The sequence below is a fragment of the Triticum aestivum genome, chromosome 2D, assembly GCF_018294505.1.
Source record: "Triticum aestivum cultivar Chinese Spring chromosome 2D, IWGSC CS RefSeq v2.1, whole genome shotgun sequence".
Classification (NCBI taxonomy): Eukaryota; Viridiplantae; Streptophyta; class Magnoliopsida; order Poales; family Poaceae; genus Triticum; species Triticum aestivum.
In genome coordinates this window covers 37,363,059-37,388,337 of record NC_057799.1, presented here as the reverse complement: position 1 = coordinate 37,388,337, position 25,279 = coordinate 37,363,059, and positions in this window count along the sequence as shown.

Sequence of the window (25,279 nt, the reverse complement as noted above, 5' to 3'; positions counted from 1 at the left end):
TCAAATTTTATAATTAAGAGTGATGAGATCCACATGATAATCCAAGAACCAGATACTCAAGATGTCCATAACCGGGGACACGGCTAATCAAGATTAGTTTGTACACTCTGCAGAGGTTTGCACACTTTTCCCCACAAGACTCGATCTCCTCCGTTGGATTTCTCGCACTACATGGTGTTTGAGAAACGAATGACCGAGACACAGTCTTTCAGAAGCGTTAACTCTTTACTCTGGGTAGACAGTACCACCAACATCCCCTACATCTGCTAGCCTACCACTGAAAGAGGTCACACAACATACTCAACTATGCCAGAGCCCATAATGGCTTGTGGCTGCACACGGAAGTTTCTAGCATGAATAATCTCATGATCCCTTTGAGCCTGGGTGGCAGTCCATGGGAGAATCACACGGTACCCCGGGATTTCGAAAAATATAGGCAATCACTGGGTTCCCCATGTGCCTCAATCCACCCAGATGTGTATTAAAGTTGCCACCTTAAGTTAACCATTACTTAACAATACTCACATCTGTCATGAATACTCTCAAACCCAAACCACGTCTACGAGCATAGCATAGCAATATAAGCAACGTAGAAGTAACTCCCATAGATTTGATAATAAACAGGTGAATAGGTACTACCTCATCTACTTCCCAAACCCACAATTTAAATTAGATCCTAACCATGCAATTGTTTGTGGATTTGACTAATGCAATAAAACTGGGTAGTAAAGAGGTATGATCAAAGTGTTACTTGCCTTGCTGATGATCCGCGAAACCTAGAGACTCGTAGTAGCACGCTTCGCACTCCGGGTACTCTATCGCAAACAAACAAACATACAATAAGCAATCAAGCAAAGCTGCATGGGTAAAACTCAAATAAGAGATCTAACCAGAAAGTTCAACTTAAGAACTCCGGTTTGCAAAAAGAATCAAATCAAACGAAGCAACGAAACTCAAACTGCGAAAGAAACAAGCTTCGTTTACTAATCTGGACTAAAGTCAATTTTTACAGTAGCAAAAACTTGTTTAAGTTGGTTAAACAGAAAAAGGGTTTCAAGACAAAACTCCAGGCGCTTGAATCGCCTAATTTCGATAAACGAGTGAAAATTAAACTAAAACGAAAATCGGATCAGAAATCGCGATAGAAAATAATCGCGGAAAATCCGAGAAAAAGAAAAATTGACGAACAGACTAACGAACGAACGTTCGTTATCTGCGGCTAACGGGCGAAAACCATTCGTTAAAACAAACGTAAGGACGAACGTCCGCTAAATAACTAAACTGAAAAAAACGAACCGAAACTAAAACAACGGATCTAGGATTTAAAAAAAAACCGATCGGTTTTCTCGCGAAAACTGAGGCGGCGGTGGCTACCTCCGGCGGCGTCGGGCGGCTCCTCCGGCGGGGTCGGGCGGCGGTGGCTCGGCGGCGACGGGTCGGGCGGGGCTAGGGTTGCGGGTGGGCTGCGACGGCGGAGTCCCGGGCGGATACGGCCCAAAGTCGGTTTCATTTTTTTAAATTATTTCGCGCAGAAAAATGAATAAAAGAAATACTAAACAGACTCCAAAAATCCTGAAATAAATTTTCCCCATCCTCTAAAAAGAAGCCGGATCAGGTGAACATTTATTTGGGCTTCTAATGTAATTTTGAAAACACATATTTTTCCTAATTCAAATAAAATAGCGACAAAACTCCGAACAAAAATCTTATTTGATTTTAATATTAAACCTCCAATATTTCTTTATTTTGAGGAAATCATTTTATCCTTTCTTTTATTTTTATAAAAGAAATATTTGAAGAGAAAATAATTAAAATCAAACGATCCTCTTTTCAAAATTTGAGAAAAACTCAAATATGAAAATAACGAAATTCCCAACTCACTTTGTGGGTCCTTGAGTTGCGTAGAATTTCTAGGATCAAACCAAAATGCAACAAAATATGATATGCAATGATGTTCTAATGTATAACATTCCAAATTGAAAATTTGGGATGTTACAAACCTACCCCCTTAAGATGAATCTCGCCCTCGAGATTCGGGTTGGCTAGAAAATAGGTGAGGGTGATCCTTCCGTAGGTCTTCCTCTCGTTCCCAGGTGGCTTCATCTTCGGTATGGTGACTCCACTGAACTTTGCAGAACTTGATTACTTTGTTGCGTGTAACTCGGCTGGCAAACTCGAGTATCTTGACTGGTTTCTCCTCATATGTCAAGTCTCTATCCAACTGTATCGCTTCCAGTGGTACTGTATCTCTCAGAGGGATATCAGCCATCTCTGCGTGGCACTTCTTCAACTGAGAAACGTGGAACACATCGTGAACTCCTGACAATCCTTCAGGCAATTCCAACTTGTAAGCAACTTCTCCCATACGTTCCAAAACTTGGTATGGTCCCACAAAACGTGGTGCTAGCTTTCCCTTAACTCCAAAACGCTTCGCTCCTCGGAGTGGGGATACACGAAGATATACTCTATCTCCAACTTCGTAAACTGTCTCCTTGCGTTTAGAATCCGCATAACTCTTCTGCCTGGACTGGGCTACCTTGAGTCTATCGCGAATCAGCTTAACCTTCTCTTCAGACTCTTTAATCAAATCTGGTCCAAACAACTGTTGGTCTCCAACTTCATCCCACAACAATGGTGTTCTGCACCTCCTTCCGTACAATGCTTCGAAAGGGGCCATCTTCAAACTGGCTTGATAGCTATTGTTGTAAGAGAACTCTGCATACGGCAAATTTTCGTCCCAACTAGATCCATAGTCTAGCGCACATCCTCTCAACATGTCCTCCAGAATCTGGTTGACTCTCTCAGTTTGTCCATCTGTCTGCGGGTGAAAAGCTGTACTGAACTCTAGCCTGGTTCCCAAAGTTTCATGCAACTGATTCCAAAACTTTGAGGTAAACTGGGTTCCTCTATCTGATACAATGGTCCTCGGAACTCCATGCAGACATACGATTCTGGTCATGTATATCTTTGCCAACTTAGCACTGGTGTAAGTGGTCTTCACTGGGATGAAATGAGCTACCTTCGTCAAACGATCTACTACAACCCATATCAAGTCCCGTGATAAAGTCCATGCCTAGTTTATCCCACTTCCATTCGGGTATAGGCAATGGCTGTAGCAATCTTGCTGGCTTCTGATGTTCTGCCTTCACTCTCTGACATACATCACAAACTGCTACATACTCCGCAATATCTTTCTTCATTCCGGTCCACCAGAAACTATCCTTCAAATCCAGATACATCTTGGTATTTCCTGGGTGAATCGAATATGGCGAATCATGGGCCTCTTGCAAAATCAGTTTCCTGTTCTCCTAATCATTTGGCACTTATACGCGGTCCTCAAACCATAGGGTATCGTGCTCATCCTCTCGAAATCCTTTAGCTTTTCCTTTGCTCAGTCTTTCCTTTATCTCGACAATCTCTTTGTCCGTCTTCTGAGCTTCTCTGATCTTATCCATCAAAGTAGATTGAATCTCCAAAGCTGCTACATAACCTCTCGGAACAATTTCCAAACATAGCTCGCATAGGTCATCTGCCAACTCCTTGGGTAATCCGCCGGTCATGAGTGTATTGACATGACTTTTGCGGCTCAACGCATCGGCTACTACGTTAGCCTTTCCAGATGATAATGCAACCTCATATCATAATCCTTAATGAGTTCCAACCATCTCCTCTGCCTGAGATTCAACTCCTTCTGCGTGAAGATATACTTCAAACTCTTGTGATCCCTGTATACCTCATAATGGTTTCCGATGAGAAAATGTGTCCAAGTCTTCAACGCATGCACTACGGCTGCTAAATCCAAATCATGCGTAGCATAATTTAGCTCATGGGGTTTAAGCTGTCGTGAGGCATATGAAACAACTCTTCGCTCCTGCATAAGTATGGCTCCAAGTCCTCGACGAGAAGCGTCGCAATACACTTCGTAATCCTTGTGTTGATTTGGCAGAATCAACACTGGTGATGTAACCAAGCGTTTCTTCAACTCCTGAAAACTGGCCTCACATTCCTCAGTCCATTTGAACTTGGTGTCCTTCTTCAACAACTCCGTCATGGGCTTCGCAATCTTTGAGAAATTCTCAATGAACCTCCGGTAGTATCCTGCGAGTCCAAGAAAACTCCGAATCTCTCCAACTGACGTGGGTGACTCCCAATTTGTCACAGTGACAACTTTGGTGGGGTCTACTGCTATTCCTTCTCCGGATATAACATGTCCAAGGAATCCAACTTCCTTCAACCAAAACTCACACTTGCTGAACTTGGGTATAGCTGATGTTCTCTGAGCTTCCCAAGTACCAAACGCAAATGCTCTTTATGTTCTTCTTCATTCTTCGAGTAGACCAGAATATCATCAATGAACACCACAACGAACTTATCCAAAAACTCCATAAACACCTTGTTCATCATGTTCATAAAATAGGCAGGTGCGTTAGTCAGGCCAAACGACATAACGGTATACTCATATAGCCCGTACCTCATGGTAAAAGCTGTCTTAGGTATATCCTGCTCTCGAATCTTCAGCTGGTGGTACCCTGATCGCAGATCGATCTTGGAAAACACCTTAGCTCCTTGCAGCTGGTCAAACAAATCATTGATCATCGGCAGTGGGTACTTGTTCTTGATCGTCACCTCATTCAATCCTCGATAATCAACAACCATCCTTAACGATCCATCCTTTTTCTCCACTAGAAGTACTGGGGATCCCCAAGGTGACGAACTTGGGCGGATATAACCTTTATCCAGTAACTCCTTAATCTGCTTCTTAATTTCCTCCAAATCCTTTGCGGGCATTCTGTACGGTCTCTTAGATATTGGCCCTGTGCCTGGCAAAAGCTCAATCAAAAACTCAATGTCTCTATCCGGTGGCATGCCTGGAAACTCTTCTGGAAATACATCCGGAAAATCCTTCACCACTGGTACTTCCTCCTGTACAACTCCTGATAAGGAATTTACTTGAGTCCTATTCGGCACATGCCGGGATACATACTTGATCCTTCTTCCTTCTGGGGTGGTGAGCAAAATCGACTTACTGGCACAGTCAATGTTCCCTCCATACTTCGATAACCAATCCATGCCTATTATCACATCCAATCCTTGTGACTCCAATACTATTAGGTCCGATGGAAACAGGTAGTTACCAATCCTTAATGGTAACCGATCACACCATAGGCTAGCCATATACTCTGCTCCTGGCGAGGTTACTAACATGGGTGACCTAAGGGCTTGGGTTGGCAGTTTAAACTTATCCACAAATCCCCTTGATATGTATGAATGCGATGCACCAGTATCAAAAGTATGACTGCAGTAAATGACTTAACCAAAAACATGCCCATTACTGCATCGGGTTGGGCTTCAACCTCCTCCACATTAACATGGTTCACTTGTCCCCTGGTGAAAGGGTTGGGCTTCTTCCCAGAACTTCCATTGCCGTTTCCATTCTTAGCTTCAGGACATTCATTGGCATAATGTCCGGTCTTCTGGCACTTGTAGAAAGTAATGTGGCTTAGATCTTTCTTGGTGGGTGTTGCCGGGTTGGAATGGTTCTGTCCATTGCTTCCTCCATCGCCATTCCCGTTCTTGGTGCCACTATGGTTATGCGAACTCCCTCCAGAGTGATTGTGACCTCCATGGTGATGGACAAGTCCTCCCGAGTTCGGGGTGAAACGGGGCCTCTGTTGAGCTCCAGAATTATACTTCCCTTGTCCATACTTCCAATTGCGGTTGTCAATCTGCTGCTGCTTCCCTTCAATAATGAGAGCTCTGTCTACCAACTCCTGGTAGTTATTGAAATTTGCTACCATCAACTGCATGCTCAGCTCATCATTCAGTCCTTCCAGAAACATCTCCTTCTTAGCTGCATCTGTAGCAACGTCATCCGGGGCATAACGTGCTAGCTTACTAAAGTCATCCACATAGTGGCCAACGGTGCGTCCTCCTTGGCGTAAGTTGAGAAACTCGCGCTTCTTCATGGCCATAGCTCCTGCTGATACATGGGCAGTGCGAAAAGCTTGCTAAAACTCATCCCATGTCACTGTGTCAATGGGGTAAGTGACTGTGAAATTCTCCCACCATGATGCTGCGGGTCCATCAAGCTGATGTGCGGCAAAACGCACTCTCTCCACATCTGTGCATCCTGCAGTAGTCAACTCCCTTTCAATCTTGTGGAGCCAATCATCTGCAACAATCGGCTCGGTGCTACTGGAGAACATCGGCGAATTCAGCCTAAGAAAACAGGCTAAGTGATCAACTGGTGGTGGTGGGGGTGGGTTGTTGTTGTTGTTGTTGTTCCCCTGTTTCTGATTCTGGACTAGTATCTACATCAATGCATTCTGCTGCTGGATCAACTGAGTGAGCTCCGGTGGGAAAGCAAATCCATTGTCACGTCTCGGAGGCATCTGCTGGGTTTAGAAAAGGTGAGAAAACAGAGTAGAATGAGGTCTAGGGGGAAAACACTACCCATATGCACATGAGACAAACACAAACATATCACTCAATCAATCAAGCAAGGGCATACAATCGGTCTAGAACTATCGTTACAAAAGTGCTCGGACTATACTATATACATGGTGGAATACTAGTACTGATATGGTGGTCGACTAGAAAATTGATCGGTCGAAGACTCCATGATATCTGCTCCAGCTTCATCAACATAGTCATCATCGCTATTGTCGGGATCCGAGTCGGTGTCGTTGATGATGATGTAGTTCTTCGGGCGAGTGGAACCGTCGTCTTCTCCTCCTGGCGCGGGGTCTCCCATGAATACTCCCAGCTTCCTTGTCAGGTCGTCATTCTTCTCTACTAGTACGACAATTTCCTCCATATAATCCTCGCGAGTAGCCTTGAGTTCTTCCTCCAGTTCCGTGATCCTTGTCATTGCCTTCTTCAAATCTGTCATGCCTGCGCACATCTGGTTCTCCTGGCGTCGAATGTGTTGGTTTAACTCCTGGATGAAAGCTGCAATCGATCTATCCTTCCTGGTGCTGATCATCTCCCATTGCTCATCTCGGCGCCCACAAATATGATAGATAGTATCCTTGAGATCATTGTGGTAAACTTCTCCAATGCGTCCCATGGTAATGTGGGCTACCATACTCTTTCCTAGACTCCAGGTTGGTGCATCAAAGGAAAACTCTATGGGCTCAGTTGCTGGCGTAAATGTCCTTCCTGGAACTTGAACTTGAATCATCCAGCGCTCCTCTTCTGGTAAAGTGGCATTGTAAGTCCCTGTGAAGCTTGGTATTCCAATGTTCAGGTATCTAGTGACTTCCTTCAAGTGACGTCCAAAAGGGGTGTCTTCATTCCGGTTGCGTGAACTTGATCCTTGCATCTGCCATCCTAAAGAGTGGAAAATGGAGAGGAGTCAGAAATGAGAAGAGAGTAGTGAACTAGGGCTTTAGCTGAGTGGTCGTGTCCTACAGTCAGCGTGTGCTCTGATACCATCTTGTAGCGACCAGACCTCAAACAGTCTGATCTCTGTGCATCAGTGTCATCCCTGGATCGGTAATGCTGACACGCACAGTACTTGAAGGATTTTATAACAGAGTAGCAATCACACACTTAGTACATCGAATCTCTTAGAAAAGAACTTATTACAAAATAATATGGCTTAAGGCCATCTAAAATGATAACATTGGAAGGCTTGGGAGATAAAGTGAGTCCATCAACTCCAACGGCATCACTGAATGAAAGACCACGACCTAAGGCACCTTACTCGTCGTCTGAAAAGTCTGCAACATGATACGTTGCAGCCCGAAAATGGGTCAGCACATGGAATATGCTGGCAATGTAACACAAAAGAGTAATGAACAGAATAATGCTATCACTACATGCATAAATTGCTGATGGAGGCTGTATGGTTAAATATGTTTTGCGGAAAGCCAATTTTTCCCTACAATAAAGGAATAAATTTTATTTAACTATCATGGTGGTTGTTAAACATTGAGAATGGTAAACCCCATCTCAATCCCAATTAAAAGTAATTAAATAACCCAACCAAATTTTATAATTAAGAGTGATGAGATCCACATGATAATCCAAGAACCAGATACTCAAGATGTCCATAACCGGGGACACGGCTAATCAAGATTAGTTTGTACACTCTACAGAGGTTTGCACACTTTTCCCCACAAGACTCGATCTCCTCCGTTGGATTTCTCGTACTACATGGTGTTTGAGAAACGAATGACCGAGACACAGTCTTTCAGAAGCGTTAACTCTTTACTCTGGGTAGACAGTACCACCAACATCCCCTACATCTGCTAGCCTACCACTGAAAGAGGCCACACAACATACTCAACTATGCCAGAGCCCATAATGGCTTGTGGCTGCACACGGAAGTTTCTAGCATGAATAATCTCATGATCCCTTTGAGCCTGGGTGGCAGTCCATGGGAGAATCACACGGTACCCCAGGATTTCCAAATATACAGGCAATCACTGGGTTCCCCAGGTGCCTCAATCCACCCAGATGTGTATTAAAGTTGCCACCTTAAGTTAACCATTACTTAACAATACTCACAACTGTCATGAATACTCTCAAACCCAAACCACGTCTACGAGCATAGCATAGCAATATAAGCAACGTAGAAGTAACTCCCATAGGTTTGATAATAAACAGGTGAATAGGTACTACCTCATCTACTTCCCAAACCCACAATTTAAATTAGATCCTAACCATGCAATTGTTTGTGGATTTGACTAATGAAATAAAACTGGGTAGTAAAGAGGTATGATCAAAGTGTTACTTGCCTTGCTGATGATCCACGAAACCTAGAGACTTGTAGTAGCACGCTTCGCACTCCGGTACTCTATCGCAAACAAACAAACATACAATAAGCAATCAAGCAAAGCTGCATGGGTAAACCTCAAATAAGATAATTAACCAGAAAGTTCAACTTAAGAACTCCGTTTGCAAAAAGAATCAAATCAAACGAAGCAACGAAACTCAAACTGCGAAAGAAACAAGCTTCGTTTACTAATCTTGACTAAAGTCAATTTTTACAGTAGCAAAAACTTGTTTAAGTTAGTTAAACATAAAAAAGGTTTCAAGACGAAACTCCAGGCGCTTGAATCGCCTGATTCCGTTAAACGAGCGAAAAATTAAACTAAAACAAAAATCGGATCAGAAATCGCGATCGAAAATAATCACGGAAAATCCGAGAAAAAGAAAAACTGACGAACAGACTAACGAACGAACGTTCGTTATCTGCGGCTAACGGGCGAAAACCGTTCGTTAAAACGAACGTAGAGACGAATGTCCGCTAAATAACTAAACCGAAAAAACGAACCGGAACTAAAAAACGGATCTAGGGTTTTTTTTTAAAAATTGATCGGTTTTCTCGCGAAAACCGAGGAGGCGGCGGCGGCGGGCGGCTCCTCAGGCGGGGCAGGGCGGCGGCGGGTTGGGCGGGGCTAGGGTTGCGGGTGGGCTGCGGCGGCTGCTGGGCCTCGCGGCTTATAAAGCCCCCCCCCCCCCCGGGCGGAGTCCCGGGCGGATACGGCCCAAGGTCGGTTTCTTTTTTTTAAATTATTTCGCGCAGAACAATGAATAAAAGAAATACTAAACGGACTCCAAAAATCCTGAAATAAATTTTCCCCGTCCTCTAAAAATAAGCCGGACCTGGTGAACATTTATTTGGGCTTCTAATGCAATTTTGAAAAACGCATATTTTTCCTAATTCAAATAAAATAGCGACAAAACTCCGAACAAAAATCTTATTTGATTTTAATATTAAACCTCCAATATTTCTTTATTTTGAGGAAGTCATTGTATCCTCTCTCTTTTATTTTTATAAAAGAAATATTTGAAGAGAAAAATAGTTAAAATCAAACGATCCTCTTTTCAAAATTTGAGAAAAGCTCAAATATGAAAATAACGAAATTCCCAACTCTCTCCGTGGGTCCTTGAGTTGCGTAGAATTTCTAAGATCAAACCAAAATGCAATAAAATATGATATGCAATGATGATATAATGTATAACATTTCAAATTGAAAATTTGGGATGTTACAGGTTCGTGCCACGAACTGGTACTAAAGGTCACCCTATATAAACCCTTCCTCCACCCGAGCTCGCTTCTTCCCCCTTTCCCCTCTCCTCTGTTCTTCCCTTCCTATCGAGCTCATCACAAATTTTGCCCAAATTTTGTCAAGATTTGAAGGCCCCCCATCCATTCAAATGATCACAAAGGTTAGCAACTTTGTCCTTTCATCTCTCATTGCTAGATTAGCTCTTGCCATGATTTATATAGTGATTAATTTGTGGGTTTTAGTAATTTGGGAGGAATTATATGTGGTAGTATTTGATTTATATGCAATCTGAGGTCAAAATAACACTTAGTTTGCATATGTAGGTGTGGTTTACTTAGTGCCTTCTAAATCTTCGTCGTAACCACCGTCGATCGCCCGCACCGTCCCGTCACCGGCACCACCTTGTGGTGAGCCTCTTGTTCATGATTTTTTATATAAAAAATTGATGTTTGTGTGATTTGAATATATAGTTACACGTATAATTATCTTACCCGTACGTTGTTTGTTATACGTAGTGCCATGGTTTCGATATCCGTCCCCGTCGGCCCTCGTCCTTGTTATGATTTGGATGTGGTATATTCTCTTTTAAAACTATTTGTTGCATTTTGTGTTTATGAAAAATTATGCCCATCAAGTTGACATAGATATTTTTATCTAGGAGGTATGTGAACCGGGAATTCCAACCGACCCTATTGTCGAGAGGTTAAATTTAGTTGAAAGAGAAAACGAGTATTTGAAAGAAAAATTGAAAAGAATTGAGGGGGAGAAGATGGAATTGGAGTTGCATGTTGCCGATGTCATCGATGATCGCAAGATCAAGATGGAGAAAATGCGCTTGAAGATTAGAAAGATTAGAAAATATGCCATTGATAGTCAGGTTTGGTATCATTATGCTGTTGGATCAATTGTTACCTTAGTTGCGATCTTGATCGCATTTGTTGTTGCATTTAAATGCTTTAGCTAGACAGTTATTTGTTTGTTGCATTTAAGTGTTGTATGAACTTTATGTATGAACTTGTATTAATTTGGTCTTTTCGGTGTTGTGTAATGAAGATGAGCCGACAATGGATGTACGATGACCGATGCTCTCCCGAGTTCATTAATGGCGTGCAAACTTTTCTGCTTGTGGCTAAGGCAAACAAGCGGGCGGATGGTTTTATGCCTTGTCCATGTGCTGGTTGTAAGAATGATCACAATTACTCTAAGTCAAGAACCATTCACGTCCACCTGTTTGAATCCGGTTTCATGCCCCACTATAATGTTTGGACCAAGCACGGAGAAAGAGGGGTTATGATGGAAGACAATGAAGAAGAAGAGGACGACGAAAGCTATCCTGGCCATGGGTTCCTTGAATACGATGTTACAACAATGGGGAAAGAAGCTGATCCGGCAATGCGGGAAGAAGCTGAAGAATAGGCATCAGATGAGCCCGCTGATGTTCTAGGTCGGGCCATTGCCGATGCAAAGAGAAACTGCGCAAGTGATTTGGAGAAGAAGAAGTTGCAGCGCATGTTAGAGGATCACAAGAAATTGTCGTACCCGAATTGCGAAGCTGACAAGAAAAAGTTGGGCAGCACACTGGAATTGCTGCAATGGAAGGCAGAGAATGGTGTATCTGACAAGGGATTTGGAAAGTTGTTGGTAATGATAAAGAATATGCTTCCAAAGGACAACAAATTGCCCGAGAGTATGTACGAAGCAAAGAAGGTTGTCTGCCCTCTAGGGTTAGAGGTGCAGAAGATACATGCATGCCCTAATGACTGCATCCTCTACCACGGTGAGTACGAGGATTTGAACGCTTGCCCGGTATGCGGTGCATTGCGCTCTAAGATCAGCCGCGATGACCCTGGTGATGTTGAGGGCGAGCGCCCCAGGAAGAAGATTCCTGCCAAGGTGATGTGGTATGCTCCTATAATACCACGGTTGAAACGTTTGTTACAAAACAAAGAGCATGCCAAGGCGATGCGATGGCACAGAGAAGACCGTAAGAAAGACGGAAAGTTGAGAGTACCCGCTGACGGGTCGCAGTGGAGAAAAATCGAGAGAAAGTACAGGGAGGAGTTTGCAGGTGACGCAGGAACGTATGGTTTGGTCTAAGCGCAGATGGCATTAATCCTTTTGGGGAGCAGAGCAGCAACCATAGCACCTGGCCTGTGACTCTATGTTTGTATAACCTTCCTCCTTAGTTGTGCATGAAGCAGAAGTTCATTATGATGCCAGTGCTCATCCAAGGCCCTAAGCAACCCGGCAACGACATTGATGTGTACCTAAGGCCATTAGTTGAAGAACTCTTATAGCTGTGGAATGGAACAGGTGTACGTGCGTGGGATGAGCATGGACATGAAGAATTTGACCTAAAGGCGTTGCTGTTCGTGACCATCAATAATTGGCCTGCTCTCAGTAACCTTTCAGGATAGACAAACAAGGGATACCACGCATGCACGCACTATTTGGATGATACAGACATTATATATTTGGACAATTGTAGGAAGAATGTGTACCTGGGACATCGTCGATTTCTTCCGAGCAGGCATCCCGTAAGAAAGAAAGGCAAGCATTTCAAAGGTGAGGTGGATCACCAGACGAAGCCTCGCCACCGTACTGGTGCTGATGTACATGATATGGTCAAGGATTTGAAGGTAGTGTTTGGAAAGGGTCCTGGCGGACAACCTGTTCCGAATGACGCTAACGGACGCGCACCCATGCGGAAGAAGAAATCTATATTTTGGGACATTCCCTATTGGAAAGACCTAGATGTCCGCTCTGCAATCGATGTGATGCATGTGACGAAGAATCTTTGCGTGACCCTGCTTGGCTTCTTGGGCGTGTATGGGAAGACTAAAGATACACCTGAGGCACGGGAGGACCAGCAACGTATGCACGGAAAAGACGACATATATCAGGGTCATGCCAGCTACGCTCTTACCAAAGAAGAGAAGGAAATCTTCTTTGAATGCCTACTCAGTATTGAGGTACCGTCTGGCTTCTCGTCGAATATAAAGGGAATAATAAATATGGCAGAGAAAAAGTTTCAGAACCTAAAGTCTCATGGCTGCCACGTGATTATGACGCAATTGCTTCCGGTTGCATTGAGGGGCCTTCTACCGGAAAACGTTCGATTAGCCATTGTGAAGCTATGTGCATTCCTCAGTGCAATCTCTCAGACGGTAATTGATCCAGAAATCATACCAAGGTTAGAGAATGATTTGGTGCAATGTCTTGTTAGTTTCGAGTTGGTGTTCCCACCATCCTTCTTCAACATCATGACGCACGTCCTAGTTCACCTATGCGAAGAGATTAACGTTTTGGGTCCTGTATTTCAACACAATATGTTCCCCTTTGAGAGGTTCATGGGAGTCTTAAAGAAATATGTTCATAACCGTGCTAGGCCAGAAGGAAGCACTCCAAGGGCCATGAAAATGAGGAGGTCATTGAGTTTTGTATTGACTTTATTCCTGACCTTAAGCCAATTGGTGTTCCTGAATCGCGGCATAAGGGCAGACTGGATGGAAAAGGCACGCTAGGAGGGAATCAAATAATATGTACGGACGGACATTCTCTCACTAAAGCACACTACACAGTTCTACAGAATTCCGCCTTGGTGGCTCCGTATATGGACGAACACAAGAATTTTCTACGCTCCAAACACCCGGAGCGGTCTGATGACTGGATTACACGTGAACAAACGGGGACTTTCGTCGGCTGGTTGCAGACACGTGCCATGCATGACGCCACTATTGAAGATGACCTGTACTTGCTGTCCCAGTTACCATCTTCGAATATCATGACTTTCAAAGGGTACGGGATAAATGGGAATACATTTTACACGATCGCCCAAGATAAGAAGAGAGCACCAACCAAAACAGTGGTGTCCGCTTTGATGCAGCAACCAAGACGGGAAAGGAAACATATTATGGTTACATAGAGGACTTATATATGGGAACTTGACTATGGACGTGGTTTGAAGGTCCCTTTGTTTCGGTGCAAATGGGTCAATATGACACGAGGCGGGGTAACGGAAGACCCACAGTACGGAATGACAACAGTGGATCTCAACAATCTTGCGTATGCAGACGAACTATTCGTCCTAGCCAATGATGTGGCACAGGTTTTCTATGTGAAGGACATGTCTACCAAGCCGAGAAAAAGAAAAGATAAGGAAGCGAATGCATCATACGATGAGCCAAAGCTCCACATAGTTCTTTTTGGGAACAGAAACATCGTGGGAGTGGATGACAAGACAGACATGTCAGAAGATTATGAAAAGTTTGATGCAATTGCTCCATTCATAGTGAATATTGACCCGAGCATCCAGTTAAATGATGAAGATTTTCCATGGTTACGGCGCAAAGGGACACACGCGAAGAAAAAGTTTCACACCCAAAGATCTGGGATGTGATCGGCTTCACTATCATCACTTTCTTCTGTGTTTCACACCCAGGAGGGAATCTCTGTAATAGTTAGGGTAGTTATGTGTTTTGGCATTTGAAACACGAAGAAATTTTATGTGCAAATAAATTCTTTCATGCATTTACTGATTTTTTCAGCTAAATGACCCTGAAATTGAAAATCACTTCAAATGAACTCCGGAAAGGTTGAAAGTTGGCATGGTATCATAATTTCACCCACATAGCATGTGCAAAAAAGTAGAGAGGGTTACGGCAAAAACTGGATGCACTTCGTGTACAAAATGGACAATCTCTTTCGAAGTATTAGGGTTTCGGACGAAAACTCATCTGTTACAAAGGCATTTCATTTTTTAAATAACCTAAGCATTACCAAATTGAATATAATGATAAAACACTCTAATATTAAACATAAGAAAAAAGAATCACTGAAAAATGTATTTTTAAAGTTAAGTTATTCACAAACTAGTGATTGACACAAATTTCAAATAATTCAAAATTTAAACTATTCAAATTTGAAAAGTTTAAGCACTAACAGAAAGTTTGTAATTTTTTGTACCTAAAGAAAAAATATTCACAAAGAAACTCTAAATACAGCAAAAAACAACTCAAAAATAAATAAAAGAAAAAATAAAGCAAAAAAATAAGAAAATAAAAAAGCCCGCCTACTGGGCCACGGCGACCTGCATACGACTAGAAACCCAACCTGAGTTGGGCCAGGATGCAGGCCCGCAAAGGCCCAGTAGGCCCACAGGGCAGCACAGAACATGTAGGCCCAGTAGGCCTGCTTTGGAGAGGAGCTCGAAGGAGCAGCCGCAGCTGGGTTTATAAACCAGTGCGGCTGCCCTTCGCTAGGCGAGGTAGGACTAAACTTTTGCGCCCCTCGCCTGGCAGCGCACCCCCTTTAGTACCGGGTCGTGGCTCCAACCGGTACTAAAGGAGGGTCTTTAGTACCGGTTGGAGCCACGACCCGGTACTAAAGGGGGTCGCTTCCCGCCGCTTGGCCTGGCCAAATTTGACCTTTAGTACCGGTTGGTGGCTCCAACCGGTACTAAAGGATCATCCTATATAAGCAGCACTTACAAATTTCGTCAGTTTTCATCTGCTTCTTCTCCTCTGCCCCGTCACCCGCCGCCCCCCGTCGCCGCCCCCGTCGACGCTCCCGTCACCACCCCTCGTCGACGCCCCCGTCGACGCCCCGTCCCCATCCCCGTCGTCGCCGCCCCGGTCGTCCCCGTTCCCGTCGTCCACGCCCCGTCCCCGTCGTCGCCGCCGGCCCCGTCCCCGTCGTCCCGTCGTCCCCGCCCCGTCCCCATCGTCGCCGCCCCGTCCCCGTCCCCGTCGTTGCCATCCCCGTCGTCGCCGCCCCCCGTCGCTTCGCCTCGCCGGTGAGCTCCTGCCCCGGCCGCCATGTCCACACACACACATTGTTAATTAGTTGTAAAATTGTTAGTATTTTTTAGTTTTTTAGTTATAGAAATATTTATAGAAATATTATAAATTTTTATGTTTTTAGTTATAGAAATGTTAGAAAATTTTCTGTTTTTTAGTTATAGAAATATTTATACAAATGTTAGAAATTTTTCTGTTTTTTAGTTATAGAAATATTTACAGAAATGTTAGAATTTTTTTTCTGTTTTTTAGTTATAGAAATATTAGAAATGTTATAGAAATTTTAGTTATATAGAAATTTTAGAAATGTTAGTTTTAGCTAGATGAATTAGATTAATGTCAAATTGTTAGACGATGATCGATGTTTTTTTAGTTTCTTATAATTTTAGTTATAGAAAAATTTAGAATTTGCATATAGAATTTTAGTTATCACAATCCAATCATTTAAAAAATGTTACTTTTTGCGGGCATATAGTATTTGTTCTCGACGATGCCCGGCCCGCATCCTCGCTGTTGACCCGTTCGCGACGACGTCTTGCTTCAGAGGACCCATGTCCGGGACTGGGCTCCGCCGGGCTGGCACTGGGAGGTGCTACCTTCAGGGGCGCGCCGCTTGGTGAGAAACCCGGCCCCGGGTCCCGTCGTCGACGCTGATCTCCTTTGGTGGCGTTCGCGTGGGCCACATTCGGTGCAGAGGGAGCCGGCCCCGCCGGAGGTGGTGCGTCGCCGTGTCTGGGAGGAGGACGAGCACGTCCGTCGCTACATGGCTGCTATGGACGTCAGGTTCTCCAATACCTGGCAGGTTCTTTGGGCAGATGACCGGAGATATGATCCTGTGATGGTTCCTTCTCTTTGGGTGTCCACCGCCCACGCCTCAAGAACCGCGAGTGGCCTAGATTCTTCTGTAGTATTCGATCTTTATTAGCTAGCTAGCTAGTGATGTATTCGATATATAATATTCGAGACGATGTATTCGAGATTATATATATTATTAGAGACGATGTACTCAAGATTATATATTATTCGAGACGATGTATTCGAGATTATATATTATTCGAGACGATGCATATTATGTACTATGATTCAGTTTTTCCTTATTGATTGCATCCATGCATTGTAATTTGAATACTAAATTGTTTTATATTTCTTCTAGATTAGTTAAATAAAAGCTATGGCGGACAATACCGACAGAGAGGGAGAAGAGACCCTGTTCAAGATCATTCGCAGCCCTCGCAGGCCAGATGATCTAAATGAAGAAGATGACGGCTCCCAATATCTGAACAATACCGGGGAGGGTGATGATAAGATATTCGATCTCGACGACCGAATGGATGAAGTCATGAACTATGATTATGATTATGATGATGCAGACAATGTTGATCTTGAAATAACAAAGACCGGCGAGGTATATTTATATAAGCAGGCATCTGGTGATCATCACATGTTTTTTTATTTGAAGATATATTAACGAATCGATCTTTCTTCTTTCATCCCTCCGGATCGAGCAAATCTGCTTCTACAGACAGCAGGACAAAGCGAGGCCCGGGCAAAAAGTTGAAGGAGGGTGTAAAGTATAGCATCGATTCCATCAAAGCTAATGGCAAACCAAGCGTGCCTAAGAACATTGCGAACAAGTTCATTCGTCACTGCGGAGTTCTTGTGAAGGACCAACTCCCGATCTCCATTCAAGAATGGAAAGAGCCAAAAAAAATAAACGTCCAGATGTTACTTGGGTCGACGACAGAGCAAAAAAATGCTTTGGGAATCTCTCATGGAACATTTCACCCTACCAGATCATTTCACTGATGCAGATGTGCAGAAAGTCAAGGACGCTGCTCTTAGGAAGATGGCAATTGCATTCAACACCCACAAGAAAACTGTATGTGCCAACTACGTCGAAGGAGAAAGGAAGACTCCAGAATTCAAGGGAACACTGGAGAAGCAAAGAGAACACTGGCCCGCTTTCGTGAAATTCAAGGAATCAGAATTATCTAAGGAACGGTCGAGAAAAAACAAGGCCAATGCCGCAAAAAAGACGCAGTTCCATAGGATGGGGCCAGGTGGCTACGCGGTGGCAATGCCTAAGTGGGATAAGTCTGAGCAAGAGATGCTGGATGCAGGGGTCACTCCAGTTACTAGGAGCTGGCCCCCCTAGGTGCAGAACTTGGTTCTATGCGCATGGGGGGCGTTGGACCCGAAGACAGGCCTGGTTTCCAAGAAGACAAGTCTAAAAGGAGCCAAAGAGAAGTTACTTCAAGCAATAGAAGATGCTCGAACGGGGGTGTTCACGCCCAACAGAGAGAACGACGAGCTTACGCGTGCCCTGGGAAATCCTGAACACCCGGGAAGAACACGAGGCAAGGGCGTTATTCCCTGGTATGAGGGCTTTTCGGACTGGAACGACGACTACAGGAGCCGTGCAAGAAGGAAGATGGAGGAGGAGAAGAAGAGGAAGCTAGAGGAGTGATGACCCACAAGTATAGGGGATCTATCGTAGTCCTTCCGATAAGTAAGAGTGTCGAACCCAACGAGGAGTAGAAGGAAATGATAAGCGGTTTTTAGCAAGGTATTCTCTGCAAGCACTGAAATTATAGGTAACAGATAGTTTTGTGATAAGATAATTTATAACGAGCAACAAGTAACAAAAGTAAATAAAGTGCAGCAAGGTGGCCCAATCCTTTTTGTAGCAAAGGACAAGCCTGAACAAACTCTTATATAAAGAAAAGCGCTCCCGAGAACACATGGGAATTATCGTCAAACTAGTTTCATCACGTTCATATGATTCACGTTCGGTACTTTGATAATTTGATATGTGGGTGGACCGGTGCTTGGGTGCTGTCCTTACTTGGACAAGCATCCCACTTATGATTAACTCCTATTGCAAGCATCCGCAACTACAAAAGAAGTAAGGTAAACCTAACCATAGCATGAAACATATGGATCCAAATCAGCCCCTTATGAAGTAACGCATAAACTAGGGTTTAAGCTTCTGTCACTCTAGCAACCCATCATCTACTTATTACTTCCCAATGCCTTCCTCTAGGCCCAAATAATGGTGAAGTGTCATGTAGTCGACGTTCACATAACACCACTAGAGGAGAGACAACATACATCTCATCAAAATATCAAACGAATACCAAATTCAGATGACTACTAATAGAAAGACTTCTCCCATGTCCTCAGGAACAAACGTAACTACTCACAAAGCATACTCATGTTCATAATCAGAGGAGTATTAATATGCATATAGGATCTGAACATATGATCTTCCACCAAATAAACCAACTAGCATCAACTACAAGGAGTAATCAACACTACTAGCAACCTACAGGTACCAATCCCAGACTTAGAGAGAAGAATTGGATACAAGAGATAAACTAGGGTTTGAGAGGAGATGGTGCTGGTGAAGATGTTGATGGAGATTGGCCCCCTCCCGATGAGAGGAGCGTTGGTGATGACGATGGCGATGATTTCCCCCTCCCGGAGGGAAGTGTCCCCAGCAGAACAGCTCCGCCGGAGCCCTAGATTGGTTCCGCCAAGGTTCCGCCTCGTGGCGGCGGAGTCTCGTCCCGAAAGCTTGCTTATGATTTTTCTTCGGACGAAATACTTCATATAGCAGAAGATGGGCACCGGAGGGCCAACAGGGGGCCCACGAGGCAGGGGGCGCGCCCAGGGGGGTAGGGCGCGCCCCCCACCCTCGTGGCCAGGGTGTGGGCCCCCTCTGGTATTACTTCCGCTCAGTATTTTTCATTATTTCCAAAAACAACTTCCGTGGAGTTTCAGGACTTTTGGAGTTGTGCAGAATAGGTCTCTAATATTTGCTCCTTTTCCAACCCAGAATTCCGGCTGCCGACATTCTCCATCCTTATGTAAACCTTGTAAAATAAGAGAGAATAGGCATAAGTATTGTGACATAATGTGTAATAACAGCCCATAATGCAATAAATATTGATATAAAAGCATGATGCAAAATGGACGTTGCTACCTCTTGAGCACTGCGTTGGTTTTCCCTTGAAGAGGAAAGGGTGATGCAGTAAAGTAGCGTAAGTATTTCCCTCAGTTTTTGAGAACCAAGGTATCAATCCAGTAGGAGGCCACGCACGAGTCCCTCGGACCTACACAAACAAATAAATCCTCGCAACCAACTCAATAAAGGGGTTGTCAATCCCTTCACGGTCACTTACGAAAGTGAGATCTGGTAGATATGATAAGATAATATTTTTGGTATTTTTATGATAGAGATGCAAAGTAAAATAAACAGCGCCAGAAATAGCTTGTTATTGGGAGATTAATATGATGGAAAATAGACCCGGGGGCCATAGGTTTCACTAGTGGATTATCTCGAGAGCATAAGTATTACGGTGGGTGAACAAATTACTGTTGAGCAATTGACAGAATTGAGCATAGTTATGAGAATATCTAGGTATGATAATGTATATAGGCATCACGTTCGAGACAAGTAGACCGACTCCTACCTGCATCTACTACTATTACTCCACACATCGACCGCTATCCAGCATGCATCTAGAGTATTAAGTTCATAAGAACAGAGTAACGCTTTAAGCAAGATGACATGATGTAGAGGGATAAACTCATGCAATATGATATAAACCCCATCTTGTTATCCTCGATGGCAACAATACAATACGTGCCTTGCTGCCCCTACTGTCACTGGGAAAGGACACCGCAAGATTGAACCCAAAGCTAAGCACTTCTCCCATTGCAAGAAAGATCAATCTAGTAGGCCAAACCAAACTGATAATTGAAGAGACTTGCAAAGATAACCAATCATACATAAAAGAATTCAGAGAAGATTCAAATATTGTTCATAGATAAACTTGATCATAAACCCACAATTCATCGGTCTCAACAAACACACCGCAAAAGAAGATTACATCGAATAGATCTCCACAAGAGAGGGGGAGAACATTGTATTGAGATCCAAAAAGAGAGAAGAAGCCATCTAGCTAATAACTATGGACCCGAAGGTCTGAGGTAAACTACTCATACATCATCGGAGAGGCTATGGTGTTGATGTAGAAGCCCTCCGTGATCGATGCCCCCTCCGGCGGAGCTCCAGAAAAGGCCCCAAGATGGGATCTCACGGGTACAGAAGGTTGTGGCGGTGGAATTAGGTTTTTTGCTCCGTATCTGGTAGTTTGGGGGTACGTAGGTATATATAGGAGGAAGAAGTACGTCGGTGGAGCAACGTGGGGCCCACGAGGGTGGAGGGCGCGCCCAAGGGGTAGGCGCGCCCCCCTACCTCGTGCCTTCCTGGTTGATGTCTTGACGTAGGGTCCAAGTCCTCTGGATCATGTTCGTTCCGAAAATCACATTCCCGAAGGTTTCATTCCGTTTGGACTCCGTTTGATATTCTTTTTCTGCGAAACTCTGAAATAGGCAAAAAACAACAATTCTGGGTTGGGCCTCCCGTTAATAGGTTAGTCCCAAAAATAATATAAAAGTGTATAATAAAGCCCAATAATGTCAAAAACAGAATATAATATAGCATGGAACAATAAAAAATTATAGATACGTTGGAGACGTATCAAGCATCCCCAAGCTTAATCCCTGCTCGTCCTCAAGTAGGTAAATGATAAAAACAGAATTTTTGATGTGGAATGCTACTTAGCATAATTTCAATGTAATTCTTCTTATCGTGGCATGAATGTTCTGTTTTAACATGATTCAGGATAAGAGTTTAATGTTGACATAAAAACAATAATACTTCAAGCATGCTAACGAAGCGATTATGTCTTATCAAAATAACATAGCCAAAGCAAGTTATCCCTACAAAATCATATAGTTTGGCTATGCTCCATCTTCCCCACACAAAATATTCATATCATGTACAACCCCGGTTTTAGCCAAGCAATTGGTTCATACTTTTTAACACGCTTCAGCCTTTTCAATTCTTACGCAATACATGAGCGCAAGCCATGGATATAGCACTATGGTGGAATAAGGTGTAATGGTAGGGGTTATGTGGGAAGACAAAAAAGGAGAAAGTCTCACATCAATGAGGCTAATCAACGGGCTATGGAGATGCCCATCAATTGATGTTAATGCAAGGAGTAGGGATTGCCATGCAACAGATGCACTAGAGCTATAGTTGTATGAAAGCTAAAAAAGAAACTAAGTGGGTGTGCATCCAACTTGCTTGCTCACGAAGACCTCGGGCATTTTGAGGAAGCCCATCATTGGAATATACAAGCCAAGTTCTATAATGAAATTTCCCACTAGTATATGAAAGTGACAAAATAAGAGACTCTCTATTATGAAGATCACGGTGCTACTTTGAAGCACAAGTGTGGTAAAAGGATAGTAACATTGTCCCTTCTCTCTTTTTCTCTCATTTTTCTTTTTTTTATTTGGGCCTTTCCCTTTTTTATGGCCTCTTTTTTTTAGTCCGGAGTCTCATCCCGACTTGTGGGGGAATCATAGTCTCCATCATCCTTTCCTCACTTGGAACAATGCTCCAATAATGATGATCATCACACTTTTATTTACTTACAACTCATGAATTACAACTCAATACTTAGAACAAAATATGACTCTATGTGGATGCCTCCAGCGGTGTACCGGGATATGCAATGAATCAAGAGCGACATGTATGAAAGAATTATGAATGGTGGCTTTGCCACCAATACAATGTCAACTACATGATCATGCAAAGCAATATGACAATGATGGAACGTGTCATGATAAACAAAACGATGGAAAGTTGCATGGCAATATATCTCGGAATGGCTATGGAAATTCCATAATAGGTAGGTATGGTGGCTGTTTTGAGTAAGATATAAGGAGGTTTATGTGTGATAGAGCGTATCATATCACGGGGTTTGGATGCACCGGCGAAGTTTGCACCAACTCTCAAGGTGAGAAAGGGCAATGCACGGTACCGAAGAGGCTAGAAAATTGCGGAAAGGTAAGTGTGCGTATAATCCATGGACTCACATTAATCATAAAGAACTCATATACTTATTGCAAAAATTTATTAGCCCTCGAAGCAAAGTACTACTACGCATGCTCCTAGGGGAAGGGTTGGTAGGAGTTAACCATCGCGCGATCCCGACCGCCACACAAAGGATGACAATCAATAAATACCTCATGCTCCGACTTCGTTACATAACGGTTCACCATACGTGCATGCTACGGGAATCACAAACTCCAACACAAGTATTTTTCAATTCCACAATTACTCAACTAGCACAACTATGATATTACCACCTTTATATCTCAAAACAATTATCTAGTATCAAATTTCTCATGATATTTAGTTAAAGCAAATTGCCATGCTATTTCATAGGACTCTCAAAAACATATAAGTGAAGCATGAGAGAACAATAGTTTTTGTAAGACAAATCTACCGCCGTGCTCTAAAAGATATAAGTGAAGTACTAGAGCAAAACTATATAACTCAAAAGATATAAGTGAAGCACATAGAGTATTCTAACAATTTCCGAATCATGTGTGTCTCTCTTAAAAGGTGTGTACATCAAGGATGATTGTGGTAAACTAAGAACAAAGACTCAAATAATACAAGACGCTCCAAGCAAAACACATATCATGTGGTGAATAAAAATATAGCTCCAAGTAAAGTTACCGATGTAAGTAGACGAAAGAGGGGATACCTTCTGGGGCATCCCCAAGATTCGACTTTTAAGTGTCCTTAGATTATCTTGGGGTGCCATGGGCATCCCCAAGCTTAGGCTCTTGCCACTCCTTGTTCCATAATCCATCAAATCTTTCACCCAAAACTTGAAAACTTCACAACACAAAACTTGACAGAAAATCTCGTGAGCTCCGTTAGCGAAAGAAAACAAAACACCACTTCAAGGTACTGTAATGAACTCATTATTTTTTATATTGGTGTTAAACCTACTGTATTCCAACTTCTCTATGGTTTATAAACTTTTTTACTAGCCATAGATTCATCAAAATAAGCAAACAACACACGAAAAACAGAATCTGTCAAAAACAGAACAGTCTGTAGTAATCTGTAACTAACGCAAACTTCTGGAACTCCAAAAATTGAGCCAAAATAGGAAGGCCTAGATAATTTGTTTATTGATCAGAAGCAATTGGAATCAATATTTTATCACGTTCTGGTGATTTTGAACAATTGTTTTCGTGAACAGAAAGTTTCTGGAATTTTCAGCAAGATCAAATAACTATCATCCAAGAAGATCCTATAGGTTTAACTTGGCACAAACACTAACTAAAACATAAAAACACATCTAACCAGAGGCTAGATCAAATATTTATTCCTAAACAGAAGCAAAAAGCAAAAAAAACTAAAAATAAAATTGGGTTGCCTCCCAACAAGCACTATCGTTTAACGCCCCAAGCTAGGCATAATAGCAAGGATCTCTACTCCTAATGGACGAGTTGAGGATGACGGCAGCGACGTCGATGCGGGGGTGCTGGACTTGATCTCGTTGGCGCAGACGAAGTACCGAAGGCGTTCGGAGCTCCTTGACAAGCTCCTAGCCCGCAGGGAGGGCAGTGGCCATGTGGACGGGGTCGGTCATGGTGGCCGTGGGGTCTGACTTCGTCCAGATCGACGGGATCGAGCGAGCGAGGAGAAGTGGATTTGGGAGGAGGCGTCGAGGAGGAGTGAGGCCATGGGGGCAGGGAAGGAAGGGCGTCACCCTTATCCATTCCCCTTCAATGCCAGGGAGGTGGTCGGGCGGGAGCCCGGCTCTGTAGCGACGCGGCTCGGGGAACAGGAGAAGACGACCGCGCGGGGACTGGACCGCTGAGCCGGTTCGGTGGCAAGGCCCGGGGGGCAGGGCGAATCCCCTTTTACTGTTGGGGAACGTAGCAGAAATTCAAAATTTTCCTACGTGTCTCCAAGATCAATCTAGGAGATGCTAGCAACGAGAGGGGAGGAGTGCATCTACATACCCTTGTAGATCGCGAGCGGAAGCGTTCAAGTGAACGGGGTTGATGGAGTCGTACTCGTCGTGATCCAAACCACCGATGATCCTAGCGCCGAACGGACGGCACCTCCGCGTTCAACACACGTACGGAGCGGGGACGTCTCCTCCTTCTTGATCCAGCAAGGGGGGAGGAGAAGTTGATGGAGATCCAGCAGCACGATGGCGTGGTGGTGGAAGTAGCGGGATCCCGGTAGGGCTTCGCCAAGCGCAAGCGGGGAGGAAGAGGTGTCACGGGAGGGAGGGAGGCGCCAGGGCTTGGGGTGCTGCTCCCATGCGCCTCCCCACTATATATAGGGGTGGAGGGGGCTGGTTTCTTGCCCTCCAAGTCCATTGGGGCATTGGCAAAGGTGGGGGAAAGAAATCCCATCATTTCCCTTCCCCACCGATTGTTATCCCCCTTTTTTAGGGATCTTGATCTTATCCCTTCGGGATATGATCTTATTCCTTCTAAGGTGGGATCTTGGTGCGCCTTGACCAGGGGTGTGGGGCCTTGCCCCCACTACCCACGTTCATG